The sequence below is a fragment of the Papio anubis genome, chromosome 13, assembly GCF_008728515.1.
Source record: "Papio anubis isolate 15944 chromosome 13, Panubis1.0, whole genome shotgun sequence".
NCBI lineage: Eukaryota > Metazoa > Chordata > Mammalia > Primates > Cercopithecidae > Papio > Papio anubis.
In genome coordinates, this window is record NC_044988.1 from 58768272 (window position 1) to 58785091 (window position 16820).

Here is a 16820-nt window from a genome sequence, read left to right on the forward strand (position 1 = left end):
TTTATTAATTATTTTATTACTATTATTATTTTTCGAGATAAAGTCTCAGTTTGTTGTCCAGGCTGGCTCAAACTCCTGGGCTCAAGCCGTCTTCCTGCCTTAGCCTCCTGAGTAGCTGAGACTACAGGGATGAACCACTGCTCCTGGCTGGGGAAGGCTTTGTGAAGACAGGGTTCTCACGTTTGCATCTGTTATAACATAACTATCACAGAAGATTGCAAAAACTGCATCCTTTCTCAAAGCCCATCGCAAACTTACGCACAAAAAAAGTCTCCTTCAAGGACATTTTCCGAAAAACTGCATGTCCAGTCTTGGATTCGTATTATCCTCATTATTGATCCTTGTAACCTGGGGTAATTATCTCAAAATAACTATGTAATCCTCCTGAATTTTTTCTTTAAATTCTTTTCTTCTTTTACCCTCCTGAATACGTAGGTGGTTTACTATAGCACCTGCAATTGGATTGCAATGTCCTGTTCTGGAATAAAAATCATTTCCTTTTAGAGAGTATCTATCTGTTTATTATTTGTGTTTAAAATGGTGTCTAAAACGAAAACCTGAAGAAAGATTACTATCAGAAGGAATCAGTGATTCTTTGTGCTGAGACCAGCTCCATCAGGGAGACCCTAACCCAGCAGCGCTAGAGAAATTAAGGACACACACACAGAAATATAGAGATGTGGAATGGGAAATCAGGAGTCTCACAGCCTTCAGAGCTGAGAGCCTCGAATAGAGATTTACCCACATATTTATTGACAGTAAGCCAGTGATAAGCATTATTTCTATAGATTATAGATTAACTAAAAGTATTCCTTATGGGAAACAAAGGGATGGGTGGAAATAAAGGGATGGGCTCTAGCTAGTTATCTGCAGCAGGAGCATGTCCTTAAGGCACAGATTGCTCATGCTATTGTTTGTGGTTTAGGAATGCCTTTAAGTAGTTTTCCACCCTGGGTGAGCCAGGTGTTCCTTGCCCTCATTCCGGTAAACCCACAACCTTCCAGCCTGGGAGTCATGGCCATCATGAACATGTCACAGTGCTGCAGAGATTTTGTTTATGGACAGTTTTTGGGTCAGTTTATGGCCAGATTGTGGGGGGCCTGTTCCCAACACTTGGAACTGGTGTGCAGTACACACTTGAACGCTTTGACCTCTCTGCTTCCATGGCTCTTTTTTTTTTTTTTTTTTTGCCCTGGTGAGTCTTCTCTCAGGCTAAGCCTTTCTCTTTTTGGTAGACACTTTTTGTTGGTATTCGGTATGGTTGTAATTTGGGATTTAGGATTTGGTTTGGTTATAAGCACACCTTAATAAAATACTTTACATTTCTCCTTGGGTCATAAAAGTCTTTTGTCTTTTCTGTGAAGTCCTTTTTGGTATAAAGACAAATGTCTTTCTGGTTTGAGTACTCTGCTTTCTACAGAACTTTAATTCTTTCTCTGAGACATGCCTTTTCTGGTGAATTCACTTTTGGTTTGCATGCCTAGTTTAATGTTACATTTGATCTGCATACTTTGATAATTTTTTTGTGAATATTCATATCTTGTTTTCTTTTGGTAACACACATCTATAAATAATACGGTTTTTTTTATTTGCTTGTTCCTGAAAATCGTCCAATAGCAAAATCAGACATTCTAAACAGTGAACGCATGGTGATTGATTAAAACCATTAGCACAGTTGCCACCATCTATAATATATATCCAAACTTCTAACCATTATCTAATGGGACTTATAGGCTCTTTATTGCTCTCAAAAAACTTATAAAAATGAAATAAGATTCTCAGACATCAAGGCATGCCAAGTTATGAGATTTTAGCCACCTATGTTGTGCCGTATTTTCATGAAAATTTTAAAACTGATGGGCAAAGTACATCAATATAAATTTAGAGCACAAATGGTGCTCATTTGAAACTTCTAAAAACAACCTGCAACTACAGATTTAGCATGTAGAGCCTTCTAAATAATCTGTTTAACTCCATTTTTTTTCCTGCCTACTTTGAATGTGGTGATTTTTCTACTAATGTTGAAAACTTACTGGTTATGGCATTCCAGGCAACATTATAAAAAGGTTTTAAAGTGCTTTCTAATTATCGACTTTACAAATTACAACAGCTCCATGGTAACCAACAGCCTAGATACCTTTAGGGAATGCAAATTTAGATTTTTCTGAATAACAATTACTTATGGTGATGAAACAGTTAATTGAAGAATTTATAATCTAAGAAAAAAATGAAATAAATGTTTATAAAGATTAGACTTTCAGATCAAACAGATCAAAATCTTGACTTTCTAAATTTTACAAAAAGACTAAATATATTTGGGCTTATTAATAAACGTAAGTATATATTACAGGAAAATGAGTTTCTAAAAAAATATAAAATGGTTCTCATCTATAAAATACTGCTGTGTGACAAATAGTTAAGAATTGGTTGTTAAAATTAATGTTACTAAAAGATAAAATTCTAATTAATACATATAAATCTTTAGATAAAATGTGCCAAAAAAAGTAAGATGTGTTTTTGATTAAAACATACATAAATAAAAAGGTGCTTTTTTGATACAAAATAATAATTTTGCTTAATGTGGAGGTTACTTAAAAATTGTTTCAAAAATGAATTTAGAAAAGAATAAAAACAGGATATAAAGGAATCAGTAAGTATCAGAGAGAAATTTGGAGAAATAGATATAAAGATATCCATTTGGCAAGGAACGTTGAAAATAAAAGAGATTAATTTTGTGTGAAAAGCTTGTGTGATCCATTGTTGTCCTAAAGTAAAACGACTTGTTAAGAAAGGAAAAGCATAGGACAAAGTAGAAAGTCTAAGCATGGCATAAAAGGTCTAAGCAGGTAAAGAATGGTTCATAAAGGGTAAATTTATGAAAGGAATTTTGTGTGTAATCAAGTTGGCTATAATTAAGAGAGATTTTAGGACTCTAAAGATTCAGCTTTGATATTAAATTATACTAACACATAAGTAAAACTTTGATCCCCTAAGCTACAGCAAGATATTTTTGAAATACTAATTTTCTTTTAGTGAAATTGAAAAAGGTTCTGATTGTTAACTCTGAAATCTGTTTTTTTAAAGCCGTCTCCTAAACTACAGTTTCTTTTTCTGCCACATTTCTTCCTGAGATTCACCTAATTTCTTTCTTTTTTTTTTTCTTTTCTTTTTTTGAGACGGAGTCTCTCTCTGTCACCAGGCTGGAGTGCAGTGGCGCGATCTCAGCTCACTGCAACCTCGGCCTCCTGGGTTCAAGTGATTCTCCTGCCTCAGCCTCCTGAGTAGCTGGGACCACAGGCATGTGCCACCACGCCCAGCTAATTTTTTGTATTTTAAGTAGAGATGGGATTTGACCATGTTGGCCAGGATGATCTCGGTCTCTTGACCTCGTGATCCGCCCACCTCAACTCCCCAAAGTGCTGGGATTACAGGTGTGAGCCACCTCGCCCAGCCAATCCAATAATTTTTTAAGTTTTAGGTTGGAAATGCTGTCTTTTTTTTCCTCAAATTAAAATTGCATGTCTTAAGATAACATTTTTCTTTTCTTTTCTTTTCTTTTTTTTTTTATACTTTAAGTTCTAGGGTACATGTGCACAACATGCAGGTTTGTTACATATGTATACATGTGCCATGTTGGTGTGCTACACCCATCAACTCGTCAGCACCCATCAACTCGTCATTTACATCAGTTATAACTCCCAATGCAATCCCTCCCCCCCTCCCCATAATAGACCCCAGTGTGTGATGTTCCCCTTCCCATGTCCAAGTGATCTCATTGTTCAATTCCCACCTATGAGAACATGTGGTGTTTGGTTTTCTGTTATTGCGATAGTTGGCTGAGAGTGATGGTTTCTGGCTGCATTCATGTCCCTACAAAGGACACAAACTCATCCTTTTTTATGGCTGCATAGTATTCCATGGTGTATATGTGCCACATTTTCTTAATCCAGTCTGTCACTGATAGACATTTGGGTTGATTCCAAGTCTTTGCTAACATTTTTCTTTTCAAGCTTCTGAGATTCACATCTCTGAAGTGAAACTTTTGCTGTATCTTGCAGCACATGATTTTTCAGATTATGAATTACTGCTTTCAGTTCTCCTTTTTCTCCCATTGAAAAGATATATATTATGAAGAATCTTCTAAACCAATTTCAATATTTTTACTATTTTTTAAAGACTCTTTTAAAAAACAAATACAAAGCTTAAGTGACAAACTGATAAGAAAAATTAAATCTGCTAACCTTTTGGCTTAGTTAGTATCCTTCCCCAAAGGTGAAAAGCATGTTATACCAGATAAAGTGTTTGAAAAGTTAGGCCATAAGGTAAAGTAGGCTTGCTCCTTTTTCAGATCTATGTTAAGTCTGGGCAAGGAAAATGTTTTCTTTGCCCTGTTCCTTGATGAGTTCCACTCTGAACTCTGTAAATTCAGATAAGTTAAAAAAAAAAAAAAAAGAAAAAAAACTCCCATCAAACTAAAATACATCTTTTATTAATCTTTGGATGTAAAGATTATACGTCTACTCAACACAGAGCCACAATTTTTACACTGGCCAACCTAATGCTATAACTACTTGAGGCAGGCAAGTGTAAACTAAAAGCCTTAAAGTGGCACAATTTTATATAACTTCAACGTTTCAATAACAATATTTTTGTGGCTGAGTGCGGTGGCTCACACCTGTAATCCTAGCACTTTAGGAGACTGAGGTGGGCAGATTGCCTGAGTTCAGGAGATCGAGACCAGCCTAGACAACATGGTGAAACCCTGTCTCTACTAAAATACAAAAAGTCAGCCAGGTATAGTGGCAACACGCCTGTAGTCTCAGCTACTCGGAAGGCTGAGGCAGGTGAATTGCTTGAATCCAGGAGGCAGAGGTTGCAGTGAAGCGCTACTGCACTCCAACCTGGCAACAGAGCAAGACACACAAACTAGAAAATCTAGAGGAAATGGATAAATTCCTGGAAACATACAACTGCGTGAGTTTGAATCATGAAGAAATAGAAATCCTGAGCATAACCATAATGAGTAATGAGATTGAATCAGTAATAAGAAGCCTCGCGATAACAACACAAAAAGCCCAGGACCAGATGGATTCACAGAAGAATTCTACTAGACATTCCAAAAAAGCTTCCCAATCCTATTGAAACTGTTTTGAATATCCAGAAGGAGGGAATACACTCTAACTCATTCTACAAGCCAGTGTTATCCTGATCCCAAAGTCAGGAAAGTACACACAAAAAAGAAAACTACAGACCAATATCCCTGATGAATATTGATGCAAAAAAAAAAAAAAGAAAGAAAATCCTCAACAAAGTACTAGCAAACTGAATTCTACAGCACATTTAAAAGATTATTCACCATGATCAAGTAGGATGACAAAGATCCCAAAAGCAAATGCAACAAAAAGAAAAATAAATAAATAGAATTTCATTACACTAAAAAGCCTCCACACAGCAAAAGAAATAACAGTCAACTTACAGAATTGGAGAAAATATTTACAAGCTATCAATATAATAAAGGACTAATATGCAGAATCTACAAGGAACTCAAATCAGCAAGAAAAAAATGAAAAAACCCCATTAAAATGTGGGCAAACAACATGAAAGATATTTCTCAAAAGATGATATACAAATGACCAACACACATAAAAAGAACTTTCAACATCAGTACCCATCAGGAAAATGCAAATTAAAACCACAATGGTGTCACAGAATCCTTAGAATGTCACTCTTCCAGCTCTAACCCTCTGTGGCCAGTGGTGCTTTTGCCCGAGTTTTGCTTGAGGTTGTTGGACTCTTTCTGTCCACATGGCCTACCAGGCTGTGCTCAGTTTGCTCTACTGGCCTGGATCCCATGTCTGCCTACAGTGAACAAGGCACAAAACGGCTAGAAGTGTGTGAGCAAGCATGGGGTCTGGCCACTGCGCACAATCAGGCTGCAGTAGGCCAGACAGCTCCAGGTGCAGGCACAGGAACAGGCTCCCTGCGAGGCTGTGGCTGTGGCTGGACCAGGCATAATACAACGGCTCCCACTGCAGGCACCGAGGAACACGGTGGTGCCTGGAAGCTTGGGGATGCCAGGAAACACAGAGCCACAAAGAGGGTGTCACAACCCTGGCTCAGGGAGCTTCTAGGTCTGGGTTCCCCAAAGGGTTGCAGCTCTTTTCTCCTCTCTTCCCTCCTTCTCATCACCTGGAACATAGCAAGAGAGCATGGGCAGTGGGAAGGGGAGAGAGGAATGAGTGTTTCAGTCCTATTTGTGTTACAGCTCTTTCAGTCCCACCATTCAGTGGGTCCTGAGTTCTTGTTCTGCATCCAGGAATAATGAGGTATGCAGACAACTGGAGGATGAGCAAGGTTGAGAGGAGCTTCATGGAGTGACAGAACAGCTCTGAGGACACCTGAAGTGGGTAGCTCTTTTCCATTGACAGGTTGTTCCAACTTTGAGGAGACCCAAAGTGGATAGCTCCTTCCCATACAACTGGTAGCTCCAACGTCTGTGTGAGTTTGGGTGTGTCTGGGGTTTTTATGGGCGTAGAAGAGAGGAAGTACTTGCTGATTGGTCCATGAGTGGCCATGTGCGGCCAGGAAAAAGCACCATAAATTCTCACTCCAGGCTACGAACTCAATCCTGAATTGGCAGCTCGGCTCCTAGGATTCAGGCTGTCCCTGGCTTGAAAGTGGAGTTTCACTGGGGACCTGCCCCTTTCTGCCCAGAAACCTGTCTCCTGCCATCAACATGCTGTCCATGGCACTCAGGCTATTCCTGCTAAGGGGTGCCTGCAGGCCCGGCTGACCTGCCCTCATCACTTTCCCAGCCTCCCTTCCACACTCATCCATGCTCAAAGTCTGGAGGGAGCCAAGGTGGTGATGGGGGCTGACGTGTCAGTGGCACCTCGAGTGTGCACACCCAGCTGAGTTGCCACAATGCCCAGGCTTGGGCACATCTTTGCTGTAAAATTGGAGCAGGTGCTAGGAGTGTGGAGAGGCCAGGGTGTGGGAGCAGGCACTACTGAGCCTGTGGGGGTTGGGGGACTTCCTGGAGCCCCTGAGAGACCAGGGATGTCTTGGGGATGGAGTCCCTGCTGTTTGGATGCAGCTGCCCCTGGGAGCACGGGATTCCTTCCCTGACAACTCTGTAGGGGATGCAGCTCCCACCTATTTCTGGCTCCTACTGGCTGATGGAGTGCACAGACCCTGCTGTCACCATCAATGAGATACCACCTTACCCCCTTCAGAATGGCTTATACATTGTTGGTGGGAATGTAAATTAGTGGCTTTATGGAAAACAGTATGAAGATTTCTCAAAGAACTAAAAGTAGATCTACCATTCGATCCAGCAATTCCACTACTGGGTATCTACCCAAAGGAAAAGAGGTCATTATATCAAAAAGACACCTCAACTCATAGATTATTGCAGAACAATTCACAATTGCAAAGATATGGAATCAGCCTAAGTGCCTACCAATTGAAGAGTAAAGAAAATATAGTGTGGAAAAAAAATACATGTCTATGAGAATGTATATATGTGTGTGTGTGTGTATTATATGTGTATGTATGTGTAAACATACACCATGAAATACTATACACACAGCATGGAATACTATATGCATGCCATGGAATACTTCTCAGCCATAGAAATGAAATATGTCTTTTGCAGCCACTTGGATGAAATTGGGGGCCATTATCCTAAATGATGTAATTCAGTAATGGAAAACCAAACATTGCATTGCTTCATTTAAAACCAAGAGATAAATTATGGGTATATAAAGGCATACACAGTAGTAAAGTGGACATTGGAGACTCAGAACGGGGAAGTGGGGAATAGGGGAAAGGGATAAAAAATTACCTATTGAGTACAATGTACATTATTTGGGTAATGAGTACATTAAAAGCCCAGACTTCACCACTATACAGTTAATGCTTGTAACCAAAAAACACTTGTGTCTGGAAAGCTATTAAATTTTTTTTAAAAAATTCTCTAAGAGAAAAGGAAGGGTGGGGGTGGAGAATAGTGAAAATGGTCAGCTATCCAGGAGAAATTTTTACTGCATCATAATAATCTCAAATAAAACAGGTAAAAGGCCATGATGGTCATTTTTAAAAATACCATCATCATCAAGAATATTTTAAAAGCTTTAACCTAAAAAACTATTTTTGTATTGTTTATTGACTGTGTATAGAAACATAACTGATTTTTGTGTTTTGATTTTTATATCCTACACATTTATTGATTTTATTTTTTAGTTCTAACAGTATTTTTCTCTTTTGTGAAGGTTTCAGTAGTTTCTACATACAAGATTATGCAATCTAGGCTGGGAACAGTGGCTCATGCCTGTAAACCCAGCACTTTGGGAGGCCGAGGTGGTCTGATCACCTGAGGTCAGGAGTTCGAGACCAGCCTGGCCAATATGGTGAAACCCTGTCTCTACTAAAAATACAAAAATTAGCCGGGCATGGTGACAGGCACCTGTGGTCCCAGCTACTCAGGAGGCTGATGCAGGAGAATTGCTTGAACCCAGGAGGCAGAGGTTACAGTGAGCCAAGATGGTACCACTGCACTCCAGCCTGGGTGACAGAGTAAGACTGTCTCAAAAAATAAATAAATAAATAAGATTTTTTAAAAAATAAAGGTTATACAATCTGCAAACAGATAATTTTACTTCTTCCTTTATAATTTGTAGGCGTTTTACTTCTTTTTTCTGCATAATTACTCTGGTTAGAGTTTCCAGTATTACACTGTTGCATAGAAGTGGCCATTGCAAATAGTCCTGCAATAAACATATGTGTGCATGGTATCAGAATTTTAAGGAAATATGTATCGGTATTCAACCTACATATTTTTGAAAACTTTCAGTGTTTTATTCGGTAAAAGACAAAGATTTTCTTCTATCTATATTTTAAAAAGAATTTTCCTCCCTTTCTCTTTTTAAAAGTATCATTTTATCGTAAAATAAAATGGAAAGAGTAAAACACACACACACTCACACACACACAAACAAAAAAGAAGTTGCCTCTCCCTGTTTAGTAAAATAGGAATCTAAGTTTAAAGTGTTGCTATAATCAAGGGCTTAATTGTAAAAAATTACCTCTCAGAATCTTCATAGATTTGTTCAGATACAAATAGATTTGTACAGAAAGTAATATAATAATTATATTGCTATTTATTTATTTATTAGTAATTGAATTCTACTTAACTATCCAGGATTGCATATTTAGCTTAAAGGGAACATTAGTTTTTGTTTTGTTTTGTTTTGTTTTTTGAGATGGAGTCTCGCTCTGTTGCCCAGGCTGGAGTGCAGCGGCGTGATCCCGGCTCACTGCAAGCTCTGCCTCCTGGGTTCACGCCATTCTCCTGCCTCAGCCTCCCAAGTAGCTGGGACTACAGGCACCCACCACCACGCCCGGCTAATTTTTTGTATTTTTAGTAGAGACGGGGTTTCACTGTGTTAGCCAGGATGGTCTCGATCTCCTGACCTTGTGATCCACTCACCTCGGCCTCCCAAAGTGCTGGGATTACAGGCGTGAGCCACGCGCCTGGCCATGAACATTAGTGTTTTTGTTTGTTTGTTTGTTTTGTTTGTTCGTTTTTTGCTTCACCCACGTTAAAAGCATCTGGAAATTTGAAATAATCTGAAAACAAGAATATATTATTCCTATTTTATTTATTTATTTATTGAGATGGAGTCTTACTCTGTCACCCAGGCCAGAGTGCAGTGGCACAATCTCGGCTCACTAGAACCTCCGCCTCCTGGGTTCAAGCAATCCTGCCTCAGCCTTCTGAGTAGGTGGGACTACAGGCATGTGCCACCATGCCTGGCTAAGTTTTGTATTTTTAGTAGAGATGAGGTTTCACTATGTTTGCCAGGCTAGTCTTGAACTCCTGATCTCAGGTGGTCCACCCGCCTCAGCCTCCCAAAGTGCTGGGATTATAGGCATGAGCCGCCCGGCTTTCATATTGTATTTAAATATTATCTGTGATCAGCAGCCCAGATTACAGATGGGAATTATTAATAAATTATACTTTTGGAATCTTAAGGAAGAAGAGCAAGCAATTTGAGAATAATCAAAGAAACGGTTCAAGTCTCACAGTTTACTATGGTCATGCATAACCATCTATTGAGCAAATGAGAAACCACCCAGCTGAATTTTAGAAACTCATATTCCAGATATACATGGCTGCTTCAACCTTATCCAGACCAGCTTCATGACCATGTGACGTGGGCAATAGCACAGGGCTCTGTGCTCAAAAGGGTCCTATACTTGGTTTAATGCTCTACTTTCACTATTTCGAACTTCTTAACAATTTAATCTTTGAATGGTTTTTTGCCAGTGCAGTCTATTTGGATGATGAAACAAGAACATTAGTACAAGAGATAAGTGCAAAATGTGTCAGCCACATATAAAGTAACTCATATTTCCTTTTTCTTTCAGCCTTTCCATACTCATTAATATAATGAAGGTAGACTATGAATGTTTAATTGAGCATAAAAGACCCCCAGCATGTGCTTTATATTTAAATGATTCAGGTGTATATGGTTTTTTGACACTTCTATAATTACTGAAGTCATTTAGTCAAGAATAATGCATTGTGAAAATTTAAATTGGCAAATAGAGAAAAATTTTGGAAGCAAAGTAAAAAGATTAAATCCATTGTTTTATACAACCAATATGCCTATATTATCAGCTAGAACACAGCACAAATTTTGGTCATGTGTTTTAAATAATAGTTGTTACAATTCCTATGAATCTTACTTGCTTAGCTACAGAAATAGGTTTAGAGTGGTCTTCTGGCCATTCATAGTATCCTGGCAACTATTATTTTAATTATATCATATCTAAGGGTTTTTAAAATATTAATACAGAGATAACCAGACAGCTCCTAGCTGCCAAGTGAAAGAAACCTATCTAAGAGAAGGAAGTCAATACACCAAGAGAAGATAGAGAAATGGAGGAAACCTTGCATGGTAGTGTGCAGTTTCTACCAGTATTATCTGAAGTCCAGTTCCAATACTCTACTTAGCAAAATAATTCCGTGATATTTACTTTTAACTGTAGTTCTTGATAAGAATTTTCAAACATATAAATGTAGAGTGACTTAATAAAGAGAGTACTTTGTATATCACAGGATGAGGTCAAATGGAGGTAACCTAAGAAAAGTGGGTGAGCATTAGCTATGAAGTCAGACCAACTTGAATTTATATCTGACTAATTTACTTATAAGCTATTTGAGCTCATTTAGGCTTATGTCATGTTAGTCAGTCTCTAAGTTGCATCTCCCCTTATTCTCAATGATAATCCCCTTATTCTCAATGATAATCAGCTCATACCTCTCCCACCCTTATATAGTCTTATCTCAATTTGGATATAAAAACTTGTGTGGTCATAGAATATTGTAGAATGATGGTGTATGGATTCTAAAATTCCTTCAGAAAATACATGTGGTTTCTGCCTTGGTCCTTCTGACAACACTGACGTGGGGTAAGCTAATTGTTACAGTGAAATTGAACACCCCTATAGAGAGGCTCATATAGTGAAGAAATGAGAACCTCTTTCGGTGACCAGCAGCTGAAGCCTATGTCAGTAGCCATGAGAGTGAATCAACTAAGAAGTGAATTCTTCAGCCCCAGTCAAGTTTTGAGATGACTAAATTTATAGCTGACAACTTGATTATAAACTCCTGACAAATCCTAGAGCCAGAACCACCCAACTAGGCCATTTTTAACTTCTGACTCAAGGGAACTTTGACATAATATGTGCTTATTGTCATAAGATGACACATTTAGGGGTAACTTGTTAGGAAATAATAGGTAACTGGTATACAAATTATTTATAAATATAATAAAAATTACAATATGAGATAACTGGAAAGAACAGGAGTAATGATTTTAAAGCAACTAGTAGAGTGATTAGAGCAGAATAGATGTTTAATAAAGAGGTACAGGCCGGGCGCGGTGGCTCAAGCCTGTAATCCCAGCACTTTGGGAGGCCGAGATGGGCGGATCACAAGGTCAGGAGATCAAGACCATCCTGGCTAACACGGTGAAACCCCGTCTCTACTAAAAAATACAAAAATCTAGCCGGGCGAGGTGGCGGGCGCCTGTAGTCCCAGCTACTCGGGAGGCTGAGGCAGGAGAATGGGGTAAACCTGGGAGGCGGAGCTTGCAGTGAGCTGAGATCCGGCCACTGCACTCCAGCCTGGGCGACAGCGCGAGACTCCGTCTCAAAAAAAAAAATAAAAAAAAAAAAAAAAAAAAAAAATAAAGAGGTACATTTTTGTAAGTGTTACTATAATTATTAAATGTATTACTTAATATTATAGTTATAAAATTTTGAAAGGAGTGACCATGTTAAAAAAAAATACAACTTAAGATATTGAATAGAAAAAGTGATTTTTTTTGAAACAAATATATCATTTTTTAAAAATTATGGATTTGACAACAGAGTGTATGACAGTGTGTTAATTATACTTTTGTTGGTAAAAGGATAAATTTTGAGAGTATCATTTACACTTTCTTTCTTCACCCAAATATTTTATAAGATTTAAACATACTTTATGTCATTTAATAAACGATTTATACAGTACATATTCATTATTTTAAAACACATAGTATACATTTTATGTACAATTAGTATGTAGAATACTACAAAGAATGTCACTCCCACTTCAACAATGAAAAAATTGAGACAAGCTAACATGTTAAACCAACCATCTTAACTATAGTAGAACATGGGAGGAAATGGTATCATGTGAGTCTGTAAGAAAAAAGTAGCTAAAATTGTATCAAACTACCAAAGGCCGAGTTTGGGCTACTGTGCAATAGCTGGAGACCCAGACAAATGGGATGTTGACCCTCATTCACAACTCTTCCCTATCAGCCTATGATAGATGCTAATGAGAAAGACTGGGAACAAGGAAGGCGAGCAGAGGGACCCACCCCATCAGTGTAGGCTGTAGGCATTAAAAGGGAATAAACTAACATGTGCAACAACATGATAAATCTCATGTGCATTAAAAGAGAATGAAAAAGCTAAACTGAAAAGGATACATAATGTATGTTTTTATTGATATGGCATTCTGGAAATGGCAAAATTATGAAGATAGTAAGTAAGTCCATAATTGCCAGGAGCTTAGGCTGGAGCTGCCGGGATTGATTAATTGGAATGAGACATAAGTGAAATTTCTAGGGTAAAGAAAATATGCCCTATCTTGATTATAGTGGTGGATACTGAACTATATATTTATTAAAGTTCATAGAAGTGTAAAGCTAAGGGTAAGTTTTAGTGTATGTGATTTGTACCCAATAGATTTGATGATCTTTCTGTACATACATATATGTCTATATGACACTACCTGGACATCATATATGTATATATGAAGCTCTCTGTACATACATATATGTATAACAAAAATATACATATCTAATAAATATAACATAATAAGTAAAATATGATATAACTTATAAAAATGGAAAAATTTACTCACTGTTGAGTGCCCTTAATCACTGGCATGTCATTGATATATCAACTCATTTATTTATGAAATACATTTCCAAGACAACATTTGAAAGTTATATGTGATGACTCTCATATATTTTTTAAAATAATTCTATTCCTCGAGGATTTAAATGGGAACGATGATTTGCAGTTCTACTTGTTTACGATTATATCTGGATGACTATAATTTAGGATCAAATAGGGCTCTGTCTTAAATGGGTCTGCAAATTATTAAGGTATTTTCTCTCAGCGTCAAACCCACCCTTGTATCCTCTGGTTGGTGATGCTGGAGGTAGAGATCTTCAAGCCTGTTTTTCCTTTACCACCTGATTACTAAGTCAAAAGAGGAGACAGTGAAATTTGTAGAGGACTGAGATTTCATTTCCTGCTTTTGTCATCATTCCTGTAGCCATGGTTTTTTATCCTGGTAAGGATCATTGGTTTTACTACCAACTGCTGGTGTCAGTTTGGAATTTTGTGACTCCTACAGCAATCCTTATGAATTCTATCAGTTGATTCTCTTTGTAAAAGTTATCACCCATTTACTTCATTTGACTACATAGTGAAATAATCTAAATAGAAAATAATGGCTTTCTAGTTGCACAAACCTTAGTGTTACAATATAACCATTTATGCAGTATTTAGGAGGTCTCCTTATGGTAACATGCCCTTTACACTTATATAAAAATTATTTTAGGACTACTGTACGTATCCTTTTATATTTGTACAATCTCATTTTAGGGCACTCCAACTTATTAAAAAAAAGTCACCCTGCAATAGCAATGCCTTTTATTAGTGTGGAATCTCATACTTTCAATATACTGTACTTTTAACCCTTTAATAGTCTTTCAATTTATTTTTAATTATAATAAAACTTCTGTAGTGTGACAGTGTTTTGAGGATGCACCCAGTATCACATTATTTACCAGGAAGTCAAGGGTCAGGAGCTAAATGAGTTGAATGCCAGTCTTATGCGAGATTGTGGTCCCCCTTTAATGTTTATGTGATGAAAGTGAGTGTGGAAAAAGGCATCACTCACCAACTGTACTGTCCATATTTTAGAAGTTGGAAACAAGAATTTGGTCACAAAAAGACAGGTTTACTACTACCAATTATTAATTACTAGTAGAGAATATAATTTATACTAATTAAATATCAAAATATTTATATTTGTAGAAAATCAGAGTATAACATGTTACATTTAATCCCTCAGATATATAAGGCTATATTTGTATATCGAATGTTAAATAGCAGCAGAAATTATAACTGATCCCTAGATTCATTGTTACTCTCTTAATGCCTAGGAGTATATTATACAAGTTCAGAAAACATGTGGATACCTGAAAATCTTTTACCTCAGCATAAGGACATAAATATGTTATTCAGTCACAATTTGAGCTATGTTGGTGCACTATCAGGTACGCTAAACAAGGTCAAAGGAAATATAAATTCAGCTAAAAATCTTTATGTAATAATATCAGGAGTAATAACCTTACCTAAATTTACATGGATATGCAAAAAGTGCCATAATGCAAGTATATTTTGCTTTCTCATTTCTAGCTTTCAATTTTAAAAAAGCATAAAATCTGATAGTCTAGCTTCCTCTTGCACTTGTTTTTTTATCTTTGCTAAGTTTAGGATATTTATTCCTACTAGTACATTTATAAAATATAATTATGTGTTTGTGTGGGTTTCAGGCTTATTTGACAGACAAGTTTGCCATTCTTGGCTTTCTAAGTTTATTTCCCTTCCTATTTTCCTACTACAGTGCAGGTTCACCAAAGCTGTAAGGCAACAAATGTAAATACATGAAGATTGATCTTTAATTACTATTTGAAACACAAGGTTCTTAAGAGCATCTTCTTTTTAAAAGCAGACAACATTAAAATACATAGATACATGCACCTGTGCAACATCTGTAAGTAGCCCTAAGTCTCAAAGAGGCTTGCATTAATATTAATCCCAAAGAGTCTCAGAATAGCTATAAAATTTCCATGGATATATTTACATATGGATATATACGGCTCTCTGTTAAATTCCTCAGAATTTACCTGGTGGCTTATATTGGTACAAGAAAGTCCCAAAATCATGATTTTGCAGTTGCTGATGGTTTAGTCTCCATTGAAGTTAAAAAATAACTTATTAACTTCTACAGAACAATTATATGAAATATTCATATGATATTAGTGTGGCTACCAAAGCTTTATTTTAGTTATGACATCTTCATCCTTTAAATTCTGACATTTTTATGGCCATATATTTAAAGTTGGTGTGTTAAAAGCAATGTGTGTGTTTGGGGGTACCAATATGTTATCCATATTCTTTTTATTTTGTGTATTAGGTCTATTTTTATTTAATGTATGTTCTAATGTGGTTGATTTATATCAGTTTAATTTTCCATTTGAATCACATTATATTTTTCTTCATTTTTTGCTTTATTTTTATTAAAAGGATATTTTTTGTTACTCCATTTTGCCCTCTACTAAATTATTAATTTTATATTATTTCATCACTTTGAGTGGTGATACAAGTAATTATAACAGCACACTTGACCTATTATTAAGATGCATTACAAATTATTTTTACCATTTCCTCAGTAATGCTCAAATCTTTGTAGACTTCCATTCCATTTATTCCTCTCATAACTTTCCTGGATATTCACATGAATCTCAGTGTACCTGTATTCTGAATTATATAAAGCGGTACAGTTGAAGTTTGGTGTAATTAATTATCATTGATGATTAATGGCATATTTATACCTTTGTGGGTGGTATTTGTCATTTCCTCCTACATTTCTGTGTTTCTCTCTGATATAATTTCCTCTTCCCAAATAATTTCTTTTAGCATTTCTCTTAAGTCAAGACTGTTGGTAACAGTCTTTATTTTGTTTGTCTGAAAATGCCTTTATCAGTTCTTTATTTGGGAAATATATGTTATTCTAGGTTGGCAGGTATTTTCTTTTAACAATTTAAATAAACGCTTCTATTGACATCTGGCTTTCAATGTTTATTATAAAGTAAGCTACCAGTCTTATCTGAGCTTCTTTAAATGTAATGTGTAGTTTTCCTCTGGCTGATTTTAAGATTTCATCTTTTTAATTTTGTTTTAAATGATCTCCCTGTAAAGTACCTACTGAAGTAACATAACGAAGTGTGCTATCCAGTAGAGCAAGGAAATGTTATTTTCTCCATTGGAAGGCAGAACTAATAATTGGCAGTAACAGTACAATCTAAAAGATCCCATGTTCTTTATCATATTCACTTTCTTCCATTTTGCAACCCAAATTTATTTATTCCCTCACCAAGATGATATACCAAATGACCTGT